General features: G+C 42.5%; 1 protein-coding gene and 1 non-coding gene across 5 annotated transcripts in view; one reads left to right on the forward strand and one right to left on the reverse strand.

Moving 5' to 3' along the window:
* The window catches only part of FOXN3 (forkhead box N3), a 403,885-nt gene that overhangs the window by 335,330 nt on the left and 49,043 nt on the right, over positions 1 to 19,512 (reverse strand). Inside the window, exon 1 of one of the 4 annotated variants that reach the window (XM_029238645.1) lies at positions 13,062 to 13,084. The exons of the other annotated variants lie outside the window; for them this stretch is intronic. The gene's annotated coding sequence lies outside the window, so the exon portion shown is untranslated. Of the gene's footprint in view, positions 1 to 13,061; positions 13,085 to 19,512 lie in introns of those variants that run through there. 4 annotated transcript variants of the gene reach the window in all.
* TRNAR-UCU lies at positions 3,184 to 3,256 on the forward strand. The gene has a single exon. It is a non-coding gene; the product is annotated as a tRNA-Arg (tRNA).

Below are 19,512 nucleotides of genomic sequence, written 5' to 3' on the forward strand. Positions count from 1 at the left end.
TGGGAAGATCCCACATGCCACGGAGCAACTAAGCCCTTGTGCCAAAACAACTGAGCCTGCACTCTAGAGCCCACAAGCCATAACTACTGAGCCCGTGAGCCACAACTACTGAAGCCTGTGTGCTCTAGGGTCCGTACTCCACAATGAAGAGCAGCCCCCGCTCGCCACAACTAAGAAAACCTGCGCACAGCAACGAAGACCCAACGCAGCGCCCCCCAAAAAAGAAACTAAATTTTTATACTCAGCTTCCCCTCAAGGTCATGTAGAGAATGGAAAGCATATAAAAATTAGTACCTATAAAAAGAGCAGTTGAGAACATAGACATTGATCATACCAAGTTGCTTGGGGCCACATGAACTCAAAGTCAAAAAATTATTATTGTGCCTGTACTTCATGCATCACCTGCACAGAGGGCAGCTACACACCAGTCTTCTCCATCCTTGTCTTATTCTCTTCCAGCTGCCCTAAGAAAAGCATTCACACCAGCAGATGTACTGGACTGATGTGCCTCTCAAAGTGTGAGCCGGGGGTCAGAACCATCAACATCACCTGGAAATGCCGACTCTCCTGGGCCCCTTCCTGGACCTGTTGATTCAGAATCTGCATTTTAACAACATCTCTACATTTGTGAGCACATCCCACTTGAGGAGAGCTGCTCAAGCCTGCTTTCGGTCTCTTGGACGCACCTGTGACCTCCTGACTTTTTTCTGGTTGGTGTTGAGGTGAAGACACCCCTTCTCAATCACCCCAAACTCAAATATTTGCTCAGGAGGCAGTTCCCTGTAAAGAAGTAAATGTTCTTTATCAAACTGGAGTACAAGCGATAGTATGACTCCTGTTCTACAGACTGAGAAAAGTAGAGAATTATTGAAGGTCAATGCTTAGCATTAGCCAAGTACTAACTAAAAGTCGTGTTTCTTCTTACTTATGTTATACCGTACTGTCTGGTATTTCCTAGAAATCCCAAAAAGAAAAGGAAAAAGCTCCACTTAAGTTAGGGAATGTAGTTCTGACCATCGGACCTATAATCGAGAAGGTACTCTATTACTTTTCTTTTCTTTCCTTCTTTCTTGTTTTTTTTTCCCCCAGCAGTAAATTAGGGTCAAGTCTCAGTGCCTGCTGATACCTTGATCAATATCACTTCACAGCCTCTTCCCACTACTTGGAAGTTTGCCTGCACCTGGATGTGGTTGTTTACTTTTTTCTTTTTCCTACTTCGGAGTTCAGAGAGAATATACTTATACTTTCTCTGTGATGGAAAGAAACCCCAGGATTCATTTTTCAAAGGAACACTGGAATTTTACTTTTTAGCCCTTAAAGAGAGGAATCTGTCAAACTAAACACTTAATCAAGTGCTCTCTGGGTTGGCTTTGAAGGTCTCTGCTCCCCACTCGGGATGGAGGTTTCCAAACCAAAGTCCCTACAAGCAAACTGCCCTAGCTGCAAAGAACACGGAAAAAGAAGGAAATCAGTCATCTTCTAGGCCGATGGTTTCTCGATCTTTGCTGAACGTCAAAGTCCTCTGGGTAGGTTTTAAAAATCCCCATGGCCAGGCCACACCCCAGACCAATTAGGTCAGAACCTCTGGGCACAGAACCAGGCATCGTTTTTTCAAATTCCCCAGGTGATTCCAATGCACACGCAAGTCTGAGAACCAATGAGCCCGGCAGTGACACCCACAAAACCTCACGCTGACGCCATGAGGTCAGTTCTATCCGTGGCTCCGCACCTCGTATATTTTCTCCATTCTTCCTACGAGCCAGGCAGCAGAATCTTGGGGGATATACTTTCACTCACGTTCCAGAACGTGCTCTTCTGAAATAGCTGCTTCAATGGGGGTATATTTCTTTGCAATGCTCTTCCATGTAATAAAGAAATTCTTTCTCATTCCCTTAATATTGCTCCCCATTAAAGCATAACCTACAAACAGATGAATTATACTTATGCAGTGAGTATAAAGGACAGCTGTTCTATCTCAACGCAGCATTTTCTCTTTGTGATTCCATTATTTTACTGTGGCATGACATGCCTAATGCTTTAAGTAAGGCTCAGCTTTTCTTTCTTTCTTTCTTTCCTTTTTTTTTTTTTTTTAACTGGAGGTGAAATTTCAGCTGGAAATCTACTCTAAAAGATCTTCAAGAAACAGTCCGAGTAAGAACACAGCCGTATTTATTTTTTATGAGTAGCTGAAGGCTGATCAAAACGTTCCTCCCAAGCCACAAAATGTGTAACCCTGGCATTTTTCTGGGCTATTTTTTGGCACACTGAACACAGGTCGAGACAGCATTTTATTTTAATTCTTCTTCTTGAACCTCCTGAATCTTCAAGCAGCAATTCTTAAAGAAACTCATTCATGGTTAGCACATAATGCAGCCTTTTTTCGCCCTGCAGTGACCTAGTACAGAGAAAATATAGTGAATACACTTCTTTTCTTTTTTTACCAAAGAGGTGCCGTTAACTTGTCCTTGAATTGCGACTGCCTGTGTGTGAACTTCTAGAATATTTTCCAAATTGTCGTTTCAACAAGCAGAGCTTGCTGAGTTTGCCAAACCTACTTCCTTACCTTTGTCTGTTCTGTTCTTTGGCAACTCCTTTTGACAGGCTACCCCATTCAAGGTCTTTCCCCTGCTCTAATCCATCTCATTACATCCTCTTCAATTTTACGTTTACCTATTCATAATATGGATCTTCAAAGGAACTCCCCAAAAGGAGGGTGTCAGAATCACGATCAATTTTCTGTTAACATCGGAAGGAAGATTTATGTATACGCCCATAGAAACATACGTTCTTTGTAACTCCCAGTTAGTACCAAAGAATTGAAGTCACATATTCTACTCCGTAAATTTGGTTCTATTTAAGATAAAAGACTACATTATTAAAGACAAAAATTAAACAGTTGCAAATAATGGCACATTTGTTTGGTGCTGATTTTGAGTCTTTCCAATACATCAACACTCTTTGCTCAAAGGTCACTGGAGGCAAAATACAGCGACCAGCCAACATGTTTCAGGTGAGAAATGAAGGACAAGAAAGACATGCCAGCATCTTAACAGCATCGATAGTGGGCTAAGGGCACAGGGGCTCCAAGTCTGGCAGACCTGGGTTCAAATCCTGGCTGTGTCTCCCTGGGCCGGATAGTCAGCCTATGACCATCCCCATCTCTAAAATGCAAATAATGGGAATTCCCTGGTGGTCCAGTGGTTAGGACTCCGCACTTCTACTTCCGAGGGTGCAGGTTCAATCCCTGTTTGGGGAACTAAGATCCCACAAGCCGCACCGCACGGCCAAAAAATAAATAAAATAAAATGCAAATAACAGCAATAATGACCTTCACAGGGTTGCTGTGAGGATTAAAGGGCTTAGAAAGTAGTGAGTACAGGTCAGCTATTCCTACTGCATTTTAAGGAAATGCAACCCAAACAAACCCATGAGGCAAGAGGAGTGGGTATTATCTATATGCATCTTACTGCTGAGAAAAGTAAGGTTCCCAGAGATGAAATAAACTCATCCTCCTCACATAGCTTTCTAAAACACAAAAATGACTATGCTGTTCCCTGTTAAAAACTCTTCAGTGGCTCTCATGACCAGGAAATTAGAAAGAGGTATAAAGTCCAAACTTCCTATCATGGCATAATCCCTGGATAAGATTTTTTTTTTTTTCCAAAACTCAACCCCAAATCACTTCTGCCACGAAGCATTTCTGCAGTACCACAGAGTGTTGCCCCTCCCTCCTTTGGGCTCCCACTCTACCTGGACACACTTTTAGCAAAGCACCCATGGCATTTTTCTGAGCACGTTGGTTTATGCATCTGAATCTATACACTAAACAGGAAGTTCCTTAAGAACAAGAACACTGTCCTATTCATCTCTGTAGCCTTAGCATCTAGCCTAGCACCAAACACCTGGTAGATAGCCCATAAAATGCTTGATGAATGAATGAATGAATGAATGGTCCAAAGCCATCCAACAAATAAATGGCAGGGCCAGAGCAGACCCCACATCTTCCAACTTCCTGTTGGGCCATCGTTCCCTGAAACCACACTGCCTTTGTCAATGGGTGGGTGACATCTCAGAAAAGACCCTGAGGCTCAACCTCCGTATTCACAATGGACTTGCCATGTAACCTTAGGCCATGCATTAAAAAACAAACAAAAATAACCACAAATCTGCATGCATCAATTTGTATCTATAAAAGAGGGCTCATACTTAACATTGGACTTTAGAACACACAGGAGGTGGGGGAAGAAGAAGAGAAAAACCAATCAGATAACACGATGTGCTCCTCTTGAAAAGTGCCTTAATTTAAAACTGTCACAATAGTAAATATAATTAGATAACAACAATAATACCAAATACCACAGTTTACTACAATCCTTTCTTCTGAGGCTTTCAATTGGAACTGAAAACACAATTACTAATTAAATTGGACAAGGGGAGGTATCATTTTCCAAATGGAACCCTAGTGATATAAATGAGTTACTGCAGCTTCTCGAATTTCTCACTGTCACTCAAAGAGGGGGTTCTTCACTGGGCTAGAATCAACTCAGAAAAACAGATCCATATCCTGCATTTTTATTCGAAATACAGTTTATTTCTATATTTCCTATGTAGTTACTGAGCCACTGTAAGACCACAAAGATGCTACAGCCCAGTTCCTCCCCTCAAGGAGCTTAATGTACACTGATGGGTGGAGTGCACGGATGGCTGATGGCGAAAAAACCTAGTAGAGACCTGGGCCAAAAACAAAAGTCTCAAGGCAGGAGATAAAGACCAGGGGACTCACATTTCCTGTCTTGGAGGAATCTGGGTAAAAAATAAAAACAGTTTTAAGGTGGAACAGGGTGAAACAGGAGGCTGTGATCTTTAGAGGGCCTGAGAACATTGTTTTCTCTTCTTCTTTTCCTTTTTTAAAAATTCAATTCTATAGTGGAATGCCCCAAGCTCTTTCCTTGCCTTTTACTTGAAGACTTTTCCAAATTATGCTTTTAAAGGCATTAGGAGAAAAAATAAAGGTGCTGTAGTCCAATGGAAATTTGGGGAAATTAAATTAAAATTTTAAATTTTAGAATAAAAATACTTTTTTGCTGAAGGACGGCTCAGACCTCTGAATATGCAAAAGTGAATTCAGAATCACCTAGAAGGGGATTTAATATGCAGTTTTGACCATATTAATTTAACGCAAGACTCCTTTTTGGGTTTTTTTTGGTCTGTTCGTTTTTTAGAAACATCTAACATCTTGCTGGCTAGTGTTCTGTTAAAACACATAGAAAATACTGGTCTAGTAAAAATGACAAATAAATCACCTTCCCTTCTTGTAATATTACAGACTTTGTCACAGGTCTAAAGAAAAAAGGGAGTGCCTATAATGGACAAATAAAGGGGGCATTATAGCTAGCACCTGTAGCAGTAGAGGGACTTTAAAATTATGTAAGTCCAACTTCGGATCGTGCTCACCACTTATACTATGAGACCTTGGTTTAAAAATTGCTCAAACTTTCTTGGCCTCAGTTTCCACATCAGTCAAATGGGAATAATGGCATTACCTGCCCCTAAGGGTGACTGGGAATATTTGTGTAGTCAAATCATCCAGCAGAGCGCTTAGCACAGAGCAAGCTCTCAATGTTCAGAAACTATCACATGAGACACTCCAGGGTGACAGGGAGGCCCGGTAGGGTCAGTCCGCTGTAGCTGTGTCTTCTTAGGCTGAAACGAAGATGCTTTCAACTTGAACACAAGTGAAAGACTTGACATCGGCCACATGGGAAAAGAGCAAGAAAGATGCCAAAATGGAAGAGAAGTCTGAAGGAAAATCCTCTCCAGCCAAATTTTCAAGGAAATGAATTATATGAAATTACAAAAACAGTGCCCTCGGGGCTGCTTCTACTTTTCTCTGACATCTGATACGCAGATATAACGAAGTATCAGGAGAACAAAGAAAATGCACAGAACAGCATGATAAACGCTTTTAGTCACTTTCTCAGTGACTAACACTCACTTCGAATCAGTGTTAGCAGCATGGCCGGGGAAGGAAACACAAGATCTATGTGTGGTAAATTTACAGCAGATTTTGAGATCCAGGACATTTCTGAGGAAATATATGGAGATAGTGGCAAGGCCAGCAACAAATGAGCATGTGATTCATGGAAAGATCCAGACTTTGAAACAGATCCTTCACTTGGCCAAGTCCATTAGTTCTCACCACTGCCCTCTAGTAGACCTGCTGAATACAGACCTACAACAAAAGCAAATCCTCACGCTAGAGTTTCATAGTACTCATCAAAAAAAAAAAAATCTTGCATGTAAAGTTGCCTGGAGCACTAAAGCAACCAGTTAGAAAGAAAAAGAATGAGCTACATGACTTAAAAATCCAATTTGCTAGGATAAAATGTCCCAAGATTGCTGATAACAGGAGTTTGTATGGAATATTCCTTGATAGAAGTGTGCCAGATTAGGTCTTGGAAACATTTTTGTTGTGCAGAGACTTTCAGTAGTAAGTGGGAAATACCTAATAAGTATTTGCAACATGAAGGAATGGAATGAACTGATGAACAAACAAAAGGACAAAGGGGCTGAATCCCAGCATTCATGAATTGGAAGAGTTCTAAGTTCCCTACCAATTTTGGTTTTGGTTTGTACACTGTCTTGGGAAGTTCACAATCTCACCAGGCAGACCTCCCCACTGGAACAACATAATGGGTGACAATGAACCCTTCCAAAGGTTTCAGTTTATCCAACATACTTTTTTTCCAACATATTTTCTGTTAGTGGTAAGAATGAAGGTGTTCCCAAGGAGTTAAGTACTTCAACAGATAATACTTCTGTTATTTAATTGCCAACAACAAGCCTCTGTTCCCCTTATATCTTAGCTAAGTACTTATCACAACCTGTAATTTTCTTACTGTTTCACAGCTGACTGTGGGCATCTCCCACTTCTAAATGTAACTTCATGAAGGTAAAGACCGCGCCTTCCCCCGGCACCTAGCCCAGTACCTGCACATAGGCAGAAGGTGTGCATTAAAGATCTGTGTGCATTAAAGATCTGTTGGTTATACACATGGAATCAGCGCTGTGGAAGTAGGGGCTTTTCCTCTCTCATTTCCCTTCAGAAGCATCGTTTGGGTGGTCCTGTCATTAGAGTCAACTGGCTGGCCACTCTCAACATAGCTGTGTATCCTTGAGCAAACTTTTTCACCTCTCTGGTTTCCTTCTTTGTAAAGGAGGATTTGGGGGCGCTTGAACTACTCTCTCAAAGGTCCCTTGCATCAGTAACATTCTAAGATTATTTGGGAAAATAAGCCCCAAACACCCGCATTTTCATAATTAATAAAGTTTACAATGATCAGAACAAATAAACAAGTGAATTTCAAGATTGTTCTATAGCGGTTAGTCATGGTTTTCTTCAAGTTAGCTCATTTCTCTGCCAGATCACACTCTGTATTTACCTTTCAGTGTTTGGCCCTTAGAAAGGGCGAAATTGATGAGGTGGCTACGGTCCACTTTCTAAAAAAAGAGCAACCCCCTTCCCCCCTGTCCAGATATTTTCTGCAGCCTGTTTGCAAGATTTCTAATATGAGGTGCAACTGTCATTTAATTAAGTGGTTCTTAGAGATTTTGATTTTTCCTGCCACCAACGGGTTAATGCGCTGAGATCTTCCTTTGTTTTACAAAGGGGCAAGAAAACACATTGAGCTGATACAGTCCATTATTAAAATTGCATTTCAGCAGAGGCAAATAACTCCAGCCACCTGACGCTGGGCTTAGCCATCATCTTCTCTTGCTACAACCCAAAGCTATTACATTAAAAGCATAAGCAAAACAATAGAGCTGACAGCGATGCAAGCTCCCCTGGTAGACGGAAACCATCAATCCTGTTGGTGAAGTATTTAGCTACAGAAGTATTTAGCTACAGAAGGAAAAAAGACATCCTTTGACTGCAGGATAAGAGGAAGGAATACACAGCCACTTTTCAATCAGAGCTAGATCGTGTATACTTGAAGAAATAACAGCTTCGACAGCCAGACGATAAGTTTGCCTCTAGAAAGTGGGAGCCAGCAAGTATACCTGTGAAGGCTACGAAAAGTCTGGGGTTGAATGAAGTTGCTCTTACCTGCTCCACCTTCACCTCAGATGCTCACAGCCCCCACCCATTCCCTGCGTGGTAGTTTCTACAGAAATTAAACAAAGAGCTTTTTCAGGGGCCAGGCAGGCAGAAAACAAACTTCTTTAGCTTGGGCAGTGTTAAGCGATCTTAATAAGCTCTAAATCTTTACTTGGAAGTCAATGAAATTAGCAGCAGAGTTTAGAAGCCAGAAACACCGTGCTGGATTATTTTAAAAAGCAAAAACAAAAAACTCCAACCATTCTTTGCAGCTAAACTCCAGCTCCGGTTCTCTGGGCTAGAATAGTAGTGTTAATAGATTCTGCCTCGACTAAAAAGGGAGCCAGTGGCAGAAAATCTATTCCTCCAGCAAGGTTGCCGGGCAACGAGCAAGCTTTTGGCATGTGGCTGATGTCTCCCGGCAGCCCGGACTACACAAAGTAAGCTCTTCCATCACTTATAACTAACTTGATTTTGATGGATTAAAACCAAATCAAAAGGTACTGTAAGCCACTCGTTTCCAAATTCAGGAATCTGGGTGAGACAGAAAACATCCCAATACCAAACATAAGACTAACTGATCAGGAAAAGTAGAATCCACTAAAGGTCATTCTGCTGGGTGATAAATCTCTTACACATCCTAGTATACACACAATGTTATTTTAAGATGAGAATATCCAAAAGCAATGGGAAAACACAGCATTCAAGAATATTTGGGGGTGGGGGGATGAGTGAAATAGGTGAGAGAGATTAAGAGGTACAAATTTCCAGTTACAAAATAAATGAGTCACAGGGATGAAATGTACAGCATGAGGAGTACAGTCAATAATATTGTAATATCTTTGTATGGTGACAGATGGTAACTAGACTTATAAGGGTGATCATTTTGTGATGTACAGAAATATCGAATCACTATGCTGTGCACCTGGAACTAACAGTATTGTAGGTCGGTTATACTTCCATTAAAAATATATATTTTGGAAAAATATTAATGTTATAAAGATGGAGCCTCAATGTTATGAGGAGTTGTGGATTCAAAGGCATCTTTGTGTCTCACGTTGGTGAAGGTGTTTGCACATCTGAGCACATTACTCAATAATCGGCGAACCCTCGCTAAGGGCTCTGAGATCCCACCCCTGTGCTGTAGGCGTGATGGAAGAAAATGTAAGACTTTGGGCCAAGGCCTCATTCAGAACACATTTACTATTAGGACATAAGGTAAGATGGTTTCTCTCACCAGCTAAGTTCTTCCGCAAAAGGCTAGTTTTGGCACTGATTGTGTTCGCTTACGAAAACCACCTCCAAGACATACTGACCGAGCTGACTAGACTTCCCAAACGATGAAGACGGCACTGAAGGCCAGGCCTGTCCTTTCCCAGGGTTCTGGGGTGAACCAGGCCTACCTGCCAGGGCTCTGAATAGCATAAAATATACTCACACTTGATCCCAAACTTTTCTTTCTCTTTTAGAAAAACATCCTTCACAACATTCATAGTGTATCTCCTTTCATTAAAAAAAAAACTCCTTTTGGGGACTTCCCTGGCGGTCCAGTGGTTAAGACTCCGCGCTTCCACTGCTGCGGGCACGGATTCGATCCCTGGTCGGGAAACTAAGATCCCACACTCTGTGCGGCGTGGCAAAATAAAAAATAAATCCTTTCAGGGCTTCCCTGGTGGCGCAGTAGTTGAGAGTCTGCCTGCCGATGCAGGCGACACGGGTTCGTGCCCCGGTCCGGGAAGATCCCACATGCCGCGGAGCAGCTGGGCCCGTGAGCCATGGCCGCTGAGCCTGCGCGTCCGGAGCCTGTGCTCCGCAACGGGAGAGGCCACAGCAGTGAGAGGCCCGCGTACCGCAAAAAAAAAAAAAAAAATCCTTTCATTCAGAAAGCTGCACATACTCGCATGGACAGAGGCATCCTCTTCTCGTGCAATCCTGAACCTGTGGTCATTAGCAGCCACAGGCCCACCATAGGGGATGCTGAAGGCAAAGGCAACCAGATGAAGCAGCCCAGCAGAGGTGCCCACACGTTTCCTTGGAGTTCCAGGCAAAACCAGCTTGTGCCCATCGGCCCCTTCTAATGTGGAGAATGCACATGACACCAAGCGAAGCATTCGTGTTCCAGACGTGGCATGTCCCATTTGTGGCCTCGTCAGCCCCTCGTCCATTATGGATCCATTATGCCTTTCGTCAACTTCCACGTTTCTTGCAACACATTCAAATGCACTGCAGGGACTAAAAGCAGCCTCCTCTGTTACCATTATGATGATAAAATGCAACTTGATGGAAATCGATATATTATCATCGCTCCCTATCAAGACATATGCCCTCAGGAAACAAAGAGTTGTTAGTTTTAATATGAAAAAGGCTTAATGGGTCTTCGCATGAGCTTGTCAGGTGGCTGAGCAGGTGCACGGCACTGCCACTCTCCACAAGTCTAATGCTTGCCCACTCTTTAAGATCGAGTCTAAATGCCACTCCAGCAATTCTTAACTGAGCCCTCCACCCCTACACTCAGCCCTTCCTGTTACCTGCAGCTCTGCTCCTGCACGGAACCTTTTCTACTGTATATACGTCCTGTGCATACAACCATTCTCCTACCAGGTGTATGTTCCCCAAGAGCAAAAGCTCAGGGCCTTATTCAGAGCAGATGTTCAGTGTTAGGTGATTTTGGTTTTCATTGGAAGAAAACAAAACGGTGGGTAAATACAACCCCCGAAAAATTAAAATTTTTTTTTTTTTAGTTTGTAGGTAATCTGAGATATCTGGCCAAACCCTTAGTGCTGTGTCATGGAAAGAAGAGCCTGTGGTCTGACTGTTAAGTCAGCCAAGCAGCTCTAGCCTTCCTATTGGAGTACCTTGTGCACCATGTAAGTAATCTAGTACACTGTAGTTTTGCAGAGGAATTATTCAGTAAGCAGAGGCCATGAGAAAATTAAGAGTTGATGAAATGTTTTCCTAATGTTTTCCTTTCTTGAAACAATCTCCTACGTAATAAAAGCCTTACAAATGTATTATATAGCCTTCGTCTTTTTCATATATATATATATATATATATATACACACACACATACACACACGCACACAATATCAATTGCCAATTGTTGATTGTCAAGTTTTCACTTTACCTGATGAGTTTGCAAGATGGCTTCTTCCAAGTTTATTGATAATAGCACCTTGTATGTTTCCTATCCAGGATTCATTACTATTTGTAATTTATTATTTGTTGTGTCCTAGTTTGTCTGTCTCCCCAATAGACTGGTAGCTCCCCAAGGGTAGAAACCATTTTATCTTGAGTTCTATTAGTATCCCCACTGCCCAGCACCAAGCCTGACATGGATGAGGCACCCACTTACTGAACGATCACTGCCTGAAGTAATTAACTGACCGATAAATTCGTGCCTAACTGAAGTTCTGGCTTGGTTGAGGGTCTTCAAAATAAGATCGCGATTGGGCAACCAGCCTACTGGTCCTGCAATAGATTTTGCTTCAGAGAAACTCTTGCAAACCAGAATACCGAAGCTAGTGCCCTCCTTTAGGGAAACTTAGGGAGCCTGAAATCCTAGGAGAGCCAGTAGGAGCTGGAAGGAGAAGCTGGCAAAGGGAAAATATCTGTTATTTTATTCGAAGAGAACATTCAAAATCAGAAACACCTATATTCAGATGTTAAAGACAGAGACACTTGAGTTGAAGTCAAAATACACTTTTGTTTTGCGGTACGCGGGCCTCTCACTGTTGCGGCCTCTCCCGTTGCGGAGCACAGGCTCCTGACGCGCAGGCTCAACGGCCATGGCTCACGGGCCCAGCCGCTCCGCGGCATGTGGGATCTTCCCGGACCGGGGCACAAACCTGCGTCCCCTGCATCGGCAGGCGGACTCTCAACCACTGTGCCACCAGGGAAGCACCACATTTGTTTTTAAATACAAGTTTGGGACTAGAAACACCCCTATTCACTTAGAGTAAAAATTCTCTCTCACTCGTCCACCCTCTCGTCCTCCCCTGCCTGCCCCCCTTAACCCCTGCCCCACAGAGTCCGCAGATTTTCTCATAATGTATATGAGATAATTTTATTTTCCCCCACATGTTTATTTATGTTCGTCAAAATATATGCTCTGATTTTTTTATTCAGAAAAGAAATCATAAATATATGTGTGAATGCGAGTAGGCTATACATAGGTTTCTAAAGATGTGTGCATATCATCACAGTATTATCTGTTTCTTTACTCTCGCTAACATAGCAGAGTAGCAGAGACATGGAAAAATCAAAGCAGTAGATAACTTTTTAAATTATTCATATTTGACTCTAGGACAGTAACAGTTTAAACATTAACCTTCCCTTCTGTTCTTAATTCTATTTAGCTTAGGCTATTAAGACTAATTTATGTTTTAAAGGCATACATTAACAGACCATATGAGATAATATATGTAAACATACTCTGTAATTAATATGTATTACTCTGTAATAATGCAGATGTGTTAGTATCATAATAATTATGATTTTTTTTTCAATTTGTATGTACGTATATATGTCTGTTTATATAGTATATATGTAGCCTAACAGCCTAACACTGTAGTTTTCAAATACTTGTTCACAGACCAATACTGGTCAGTGACAACGTTTTCACTGGCCAGAGGCAAAAGGAGAAAAATCCTAACAATGTATTACAGGTTTTTAAAAATATAATGTTAAACGTATTACATTTAAAAGATTGCTTTTATTCTGAAATTAAATTCTTACTGATTTTTTTTCCTGGTTTGTTCCAAAGTCCATTGTTTTATCGAATTATAGTGCTAACAAGTGGCAATTTTTAAAGCCCTTACTTGCCAAAAAAAAAAAAGAAGAAAATTTTCTTTTGAAATTTATTAATCCATGGAACCTAAAAGTCTGAAAAAAACTGATTCAGGCAACAAAAACACCAACATTTCCATAGTCTGTTCAAGAAAAGAAAGTGAGGCTCCCCTTTACCTGCAGCTTTAGTGCTTCTAGTCATCCAATTCCAGTAACATCTGGAACATCCCGAAAGATCCAGCCTCTGAGCTGAGCCCTCCCAGGCTCCCAGCAGTCCAGCACCTATTTGGCTTCTGCGTTATCACTTCATTTTCCCCAGCAGCCTCAACAAGAAGCACCACTTCGGAAGAAACCCCAAATTTTAAACCAGTCCAAGGTGGGGGCAGGCTGAGGGAGGCACCGAATCCAATTGTTTTACAGGCAAAGAGACTTCAAAGTCTCCATCCGATGGCTCAAGCATCCATAACAGAATTGGTATTTCTTCTCAGATTCAAGGCACGGCCAGGTCACACAGGCTCCCTTCCAGGGTCCAGTTTTCACTTGGAGGCTGCAGACCAGGCAGGCTCACTGCCCTTTGGTCTGGTTGGAACCGGAGTGTTACAAATACGCTTGTATTAAGCTATCTCCAGTCTGCCTGAGGGGCTCGGTCTGGAATGCGAGAACGGGAGCTTCAAACAGTGAGGTTCCCAAGTCTTCGTTTACGTTACATTTTTTTCTGGCCGGCCGGCCAATGCTCCTTCCACGGCAGGCAGCGATGGGGTGCCCATGGGGTGCAGTAACGCAGAATGGCACCATAAGGCAGAACTAGAGAGTTTTGTCTCTATTCTCTGGGCCAGCGATCCAGGCGAAGGACAAGGGAAGCTACAAGCAAGCACCAGAACCCTAAATTATACTTTTATTAAGCCACCCACAGGCATTTGTAAAGCACCTAGGAGCTCCGGGCACTGTGTTATTAAGACGCAAAGGAGGCATCACCATCTTTGGCCATCAAAGCATCCATGTTCCACCAGCCAGTGGGTAATGAATCATTGCAAGAGCTCCATCCCTTCTACCCCGGGGGTCTTCTCCTCCTAGACTTGACAGTGCAGGCCTCCATTTTCAAAATCAGAATGTATAAAAAACCCGTTTAGCTGGAAGATATCCTGTGTGAAAGAATGTGCAGTAAATAGCAAACATTTCCAATAGCACAGCCAGTATTTTCCTATTTCCTGGACAATTTACTAAAAATCATCCACCGCTGCTTTCATAGGTTGAGGGCATCTGCTGTGCCAAACTGCCCGCTGGTGACAGAGAGAAACCAACACATTCTGCAGTGCCCAGGGATAAAACTGAAAAGAGAGAGAGAAGTGTCCCTGACAGAAGTAGACTCTGAACTTCTCTTGAGTCACCTGTTACCGAGAGACTTTAAATGCTGCATGATCAGAGATCTTTCGCCAGCTTATACCACGCCAGTCATAATCCCCAAAATATCAAGAACCCCCAAGTCCTTGAGTGACTGCTTCATGCAAACATGGAAATAATGCAACAGAACCACTGTTTCTTTGATTCCTCCAGATGGAAAAGGTAGTGCCTTTAATATCATGCTTACTGGACATCCATCATCCAACGCACAATGCGACCATTGTAGGGCAGAGAGAGAGAATATACTCTGTGGGGTAGAGGCATGCGGCGGGAAAAAACCCCAAAACACGAGAGCCTCGACGCACTGAAGAAACGGTCTTCTGCTTCTCATTGGAATAATGGTGGGATGTGTACAAGAATGTTTCTGGCTGGCCTTAAAAGAAAGAAACTCTTTCAGAGAGCAGCGACCTTAAACATCTTATCAGCCTTTGAAGTTATGCACAATGACATCCTTTGGTTCCTTGCCCAGGGCAGAGGTTTAAGCTTTAAGACTCCATTTACTTACAAAGAACTGTAGAAATATTTTTGCTGCGGCACAAGGCAAAAGAGCCAGTTTTTGAAGACAGCAAATGATAGAATGGTGAGGTAGAGGGGAAAACACCCTTTATAGGGGGCACCGCACTGTGTTAAGGGGATCAAGAGCTATAGATCTAACTTTCTGGGGTTAACCTCCTTTATTTTCAATCTTCTGTACCATTCAGATCAGTTTTGTGAAACTCCTGTCAAAGTGATAGAAGCAGAGTAGGTTCTGATGCTGCCACCCGCCTTCTAACTCATCCATGGTCCAACGTGCCCTACCAATGCCTGTGCTTCCTACCAACACCACTATATCTCTGTAACCCATCTCCCCTCAACACAAAAGAAAGGGTACCCCCTGCTCCCTCCAATGCTACCTCTTGAGTAGGAGTCCAAGGTGGGATAACGTCCCCCACAGGGTGGTGAGGGGGAGCCTTGTGCCCATTGCTGCCTCCACACAATTTTCTAGGGCATCTAGACTTGGGTTTCTTCCTTATGGTGGGTCCCGTCTATCTGGTCAACCACTGCATCCCTGCACACTGTGTGCCCAGCCACCACAGTGTTGAGTATATAGTAAGTACTCAAGACGCGCTTGTAGAAGAAAGGCCCAGTGGCCTCCACCCCAACATGTTCTCCTTCCTTTCTGCCAGATATCTTCTGTCTTGGGGTACACTCTATTTTAGGGTCTCCCTGATGATTCAATCTTGGGCACAAGAACGTTCACTTGCCAGAGCTGTTTGATTTATTTGCTTTTGCTTTCATCTCAGGCCATGGCAAAAGTTCTTTTGCAAGACCCAAAAAAACTGGGAATCCAGAGATTCTGGGAATCTCCTAATAGTCACCTAAGAAAAGGTAATAATGCTGTATGCCATCATTTTCATGATTTGATAAGCTACGTAAAACTCATTACTGAATTGGAGCCAAACACTTGAAGGAAAACAGAAGGAAATCTGTTGCCTTGAGATTTATCTTTCTTCTTCAAAGAACTCGGAGTTGCTTCTATAGTACACGATGTTAGGATAGGCCTTGGGCCAATCATTGTAAAGAGCATCTGAAAAATTACTCAGAATTGTGTGCTCAGTTGTTTTGCAAAGGATATAGCTATTTGTTTGCTTAAGTGAGGCTGTAAGGATTGCTGGAAACGTTCTGTGAAAATATTAGCTAAACTCAAGTCCCTATCAGCAAATACACGCATGCAGTTCACACATGTGTCACACCACACGTATGATCTCTGACTTACGGGTATGAATAATGTATAAACAAGCTGAACCCCATTCCAACAAGCAAGTGACTTTAGTTCACAATGGAAATGTAAACATGACCCTTAGCTGAAGATAGCCTTTAACTCCAAATTGTCCATATACACAATAAAACAAGCTCTTTACTGGGCCTGGAGGGCGTCTCCACGTGGGCTGTGGTGAATTCTCCTAATTGAAAGCCGTGATAAGTCAACATGAAGGGGCTCTTTTGAATGCCCCATTTGACACGTGTTCATGGAGGGCCTCTTCATTTGAAAATCTTCAAGAGACCCCACCTGGTCCACGGGGCTCCATTTGGTCTTCATAGCAAAGAGAACACACAGTTCTCCATAATTACACAAAGGGGACAATTTGGTAAAGAAGAACTAACTCTATGAAGTAGTGCTTGTGAGTTAATCAAGTCAAAAGACAAGCCCAATTAAAAGAGCCTTTTGCTTAAATAATATATAAAAATAAAGAAAGCAAAACTCAGGAGGTACAGTCCCCAGATACACAACTTGTAATTTCTAATAAAGCAGGAAGGCAGAACTTGAGTCACTTAACAAAATGCTCAATAACCAATTAGGATCCACAGTCCCTGAACAGCTATCTGATTACCCCAGAGATTAATTCCCTGGGCGGCAGGCCCCAAGGGTCCTTTCTAGCCAGCTCCATCACTCATTGGGAAGTCAGGGAAGATGAATATCTAGGTTAGGTTTGATGCTCACAACTTTTCAAGGGTTACTCAGATCTCAGAAATAAAGATTGGCAGATCAAGGAGAGAGCACAGACACGATCATTTGGTTCATTAGAATCGTGAAACTAAAATCTCCTTTTGCAGTTGTAAAGAGCCAGCTCAAGTTAGTTTTCCAAATAGTGAAAGGAAAATACTCTAACAAACAAAGAGGCATATGAAAGTCAAGCATGGTGAAGGGCAGGAAAAAAAAAAAAAAAAAACCCTGAGTAATTCCTCTTAAGTGCCTTTCTTCCTTTCATTTTATTTTACTTTATTTTAGCAAGAAGAAAGTAGGAGAGTTGGGACTTTGTCCGTATTTTTTTGTTGTTCACTTTGATTAGTTGTTTTGTTTTGTTTCGATTTTTAAAATTTGTTGGTAATAGCTACATATAGACAAAATTCAAAAGGTTCAAAAGGATATGCAGTGAAAAGTAATCTTATCACCCCCCTGTCACCAGCCACCCAATTCTACTCCTGGGCAGGGCAGTAAACAAACAAAAACCAGCAATTACCACCAAAGTGTGTGTGTGTGTGTGTGTGTGTGTGTGTGTGTGTGTGTTTGGGGGGGTAGGGTGGGTGGCAGTAGACAAAGAAAATAAAGAAAAAAACCCTAAAACAATGATCTAAATCTGGTGTATCCTTTCAGATATAATCTATGCAAATATTAGCATTTCTTTTCTTTGTGAAAAGACAAAAGCAATGTTTTTTATAAACTGTTCTGTACTTTGCATTTTTCTCTCAACAGAGCTTCAAGGTCAATCCCTATCAGTAAATACAGAGATGCCTAATTTTATATAAGTGCAAGTACATCTGTAGGATAAATTTCAAGAAATGGAATTGCTTGCCCCAAATATACGCATTTTCTATTTCAATTAATGTTACCAATGTGCTTTCTCTAGAGACTGTATCAATTTATACTCCCCTCAGCAACGTGAGTGTCTGCTTCTCCTCACCTTGGCTAATACATGGCACCAACCATGACAGGTAAACATGACCTCTTAAAGTTCTAGTTTATATTTCTCTTATTAGCAGGAGGGCAAGTATCTTTTCATATATTTAAGAGCCATTTACTTCCTATCCTGTCAACTGCATGTTCCTATCTTAGGTGACTTTCTACCACCTTCTTTCTCTTCAGTAAAGGCAGTGTCTCTAGCAAATGATATCCAAGCTGGTCTTTTTTTTTTAAATTTTTTTTTCTTGGCCGCGCTGCGTGGCATGTGGGATCTTAGTTTCCCAACCAGGGGTCGAACCCGCACACCCTGCATCGTTAGCATGGAGTCTTAACCACTGTTGCCTCCAGGGACGTCCCCTCCAAACTGGTCTTTTGTATAGTTCTTCAAGCCCGTGCATATATCATCTAATTTAATAATTGCAATAAGACAGTAAGCAGGCATAAAAATATTTTCTCCATTGTATAGGTAAGGAAGCCAAGTTTTGTTTGTAGGTTTGACCAACAAGCTCACTGGAAGTTTGTAGCCAGAACTAGAATTCATGTAGCTTACCTTTTAGTCTAACGATTTGTGCGTGCGTGCGTGCATTCCGGTGTGTGTTTACTACATTAAAATGCCTCTTAGATTGTAGAAAGGATGAGAAAGGAAATATTCTCTTTTTCTCTAATGATGAATTTGTATTTTCTATTTACCTGGCCAGTTTTCATTGTATAGCAAATAAAGGAAACTAAAACTTTATTTGCTCTCATTCTGTTGCTCAGGCCAAAGCATGGACAAGCATTGAGTCTTCATGTATTGCACATCACCAAGCTATCAACCTTTTATTACCAACCTGGATGGACCGAGTACTGGGTGGAGGGGAGATAGAACAGTACTGACATACATCCTCCCCAGGAAGAGGGGGACCCTCGAGAGGCCTTCCCATGTTGAGTGTCCTGGGGGAGAGCATGAATACACGAACTCCTATGAGGGGGCAGAAGAAGTCCCCAGGACAAAGGAGAAGAAGGTCATAAGCCATAGGGGTCTGTCAACTTGGTGCTATTGACAGGAACGCTTCTGGGTTCAACCTAGGATATTGATTCCCAAGTATTCTCCAGCCCGTCCCGGGGAAGCTGGTCTCTAGTCTACCAGGAAGAGGCTGTGGGGTGGAAAGTACCCAGCTAATTTGGGAAAAGGGACAGGAAGGCTCTAAAAAAGCTGCAAGACCTTCTTCTGCCCCATCTTGGAATGGGGGGCAGTGGGGCAAGGGATCAAAAGCTGTGAGTGATGGGGACAAAAGCATAATGAGGAAAAATACAATCAGAGCTGCCACCAGACCCTACAGGGCAGAAAAGGGCTCACTGGGCCCAGCAGTAGTTCAGGTGCTAAGCTGGGGGAAACACCAGCAGTAAACTGCACTAGGTGGGACTTAGATGCAAAACCCTGAGATTGTCACCCAAGCTCTCGACTGTCTTCAAAGCCGGTGTGGCCAGAACATATGATGAGCGATATTTCATAAATCTGAGCCTTTAGTGAAAGGTGCCAATTTCACCCTTAAGTTTAGTTACTGCTTCATTCATTCATTCCCTTCAAAGGCAGTCCTTTCCATAAAACTCTCCTCCTAATTTCCACTCGAATCCTGGCAGAGTAAGCATGTCAGGACTGTGCAGAAATTCCATGGCAGTTTGCTGGAGCTCCTGTCCCACACATAAGGTGGGTGATACGTGCAATGCAGCTGAACATGTGAAAGGGACCATTCCAAGAGAATCTAACTCGTTCTCAGTGGCGCCCCTACTGGCTTCAGCCAG

This window comes from Monodon monoceros, unplaced genomic scaffold (genome assembly GCF_005190385.1).
Source record: "Monodon monoceros isolate NGI ecotype Baffin Bay Population unplaced genomic scaffold, NGI_Narwhal_1 Super_Scaffold_21, whole genome shotgun sequence".
Classification (NCBI taxonomy): Eukaryota; Metazoa; Chordata; class Mammalia; order Artiodactyla; family Monodontidae; genus Monodon; species Monodon monoceros.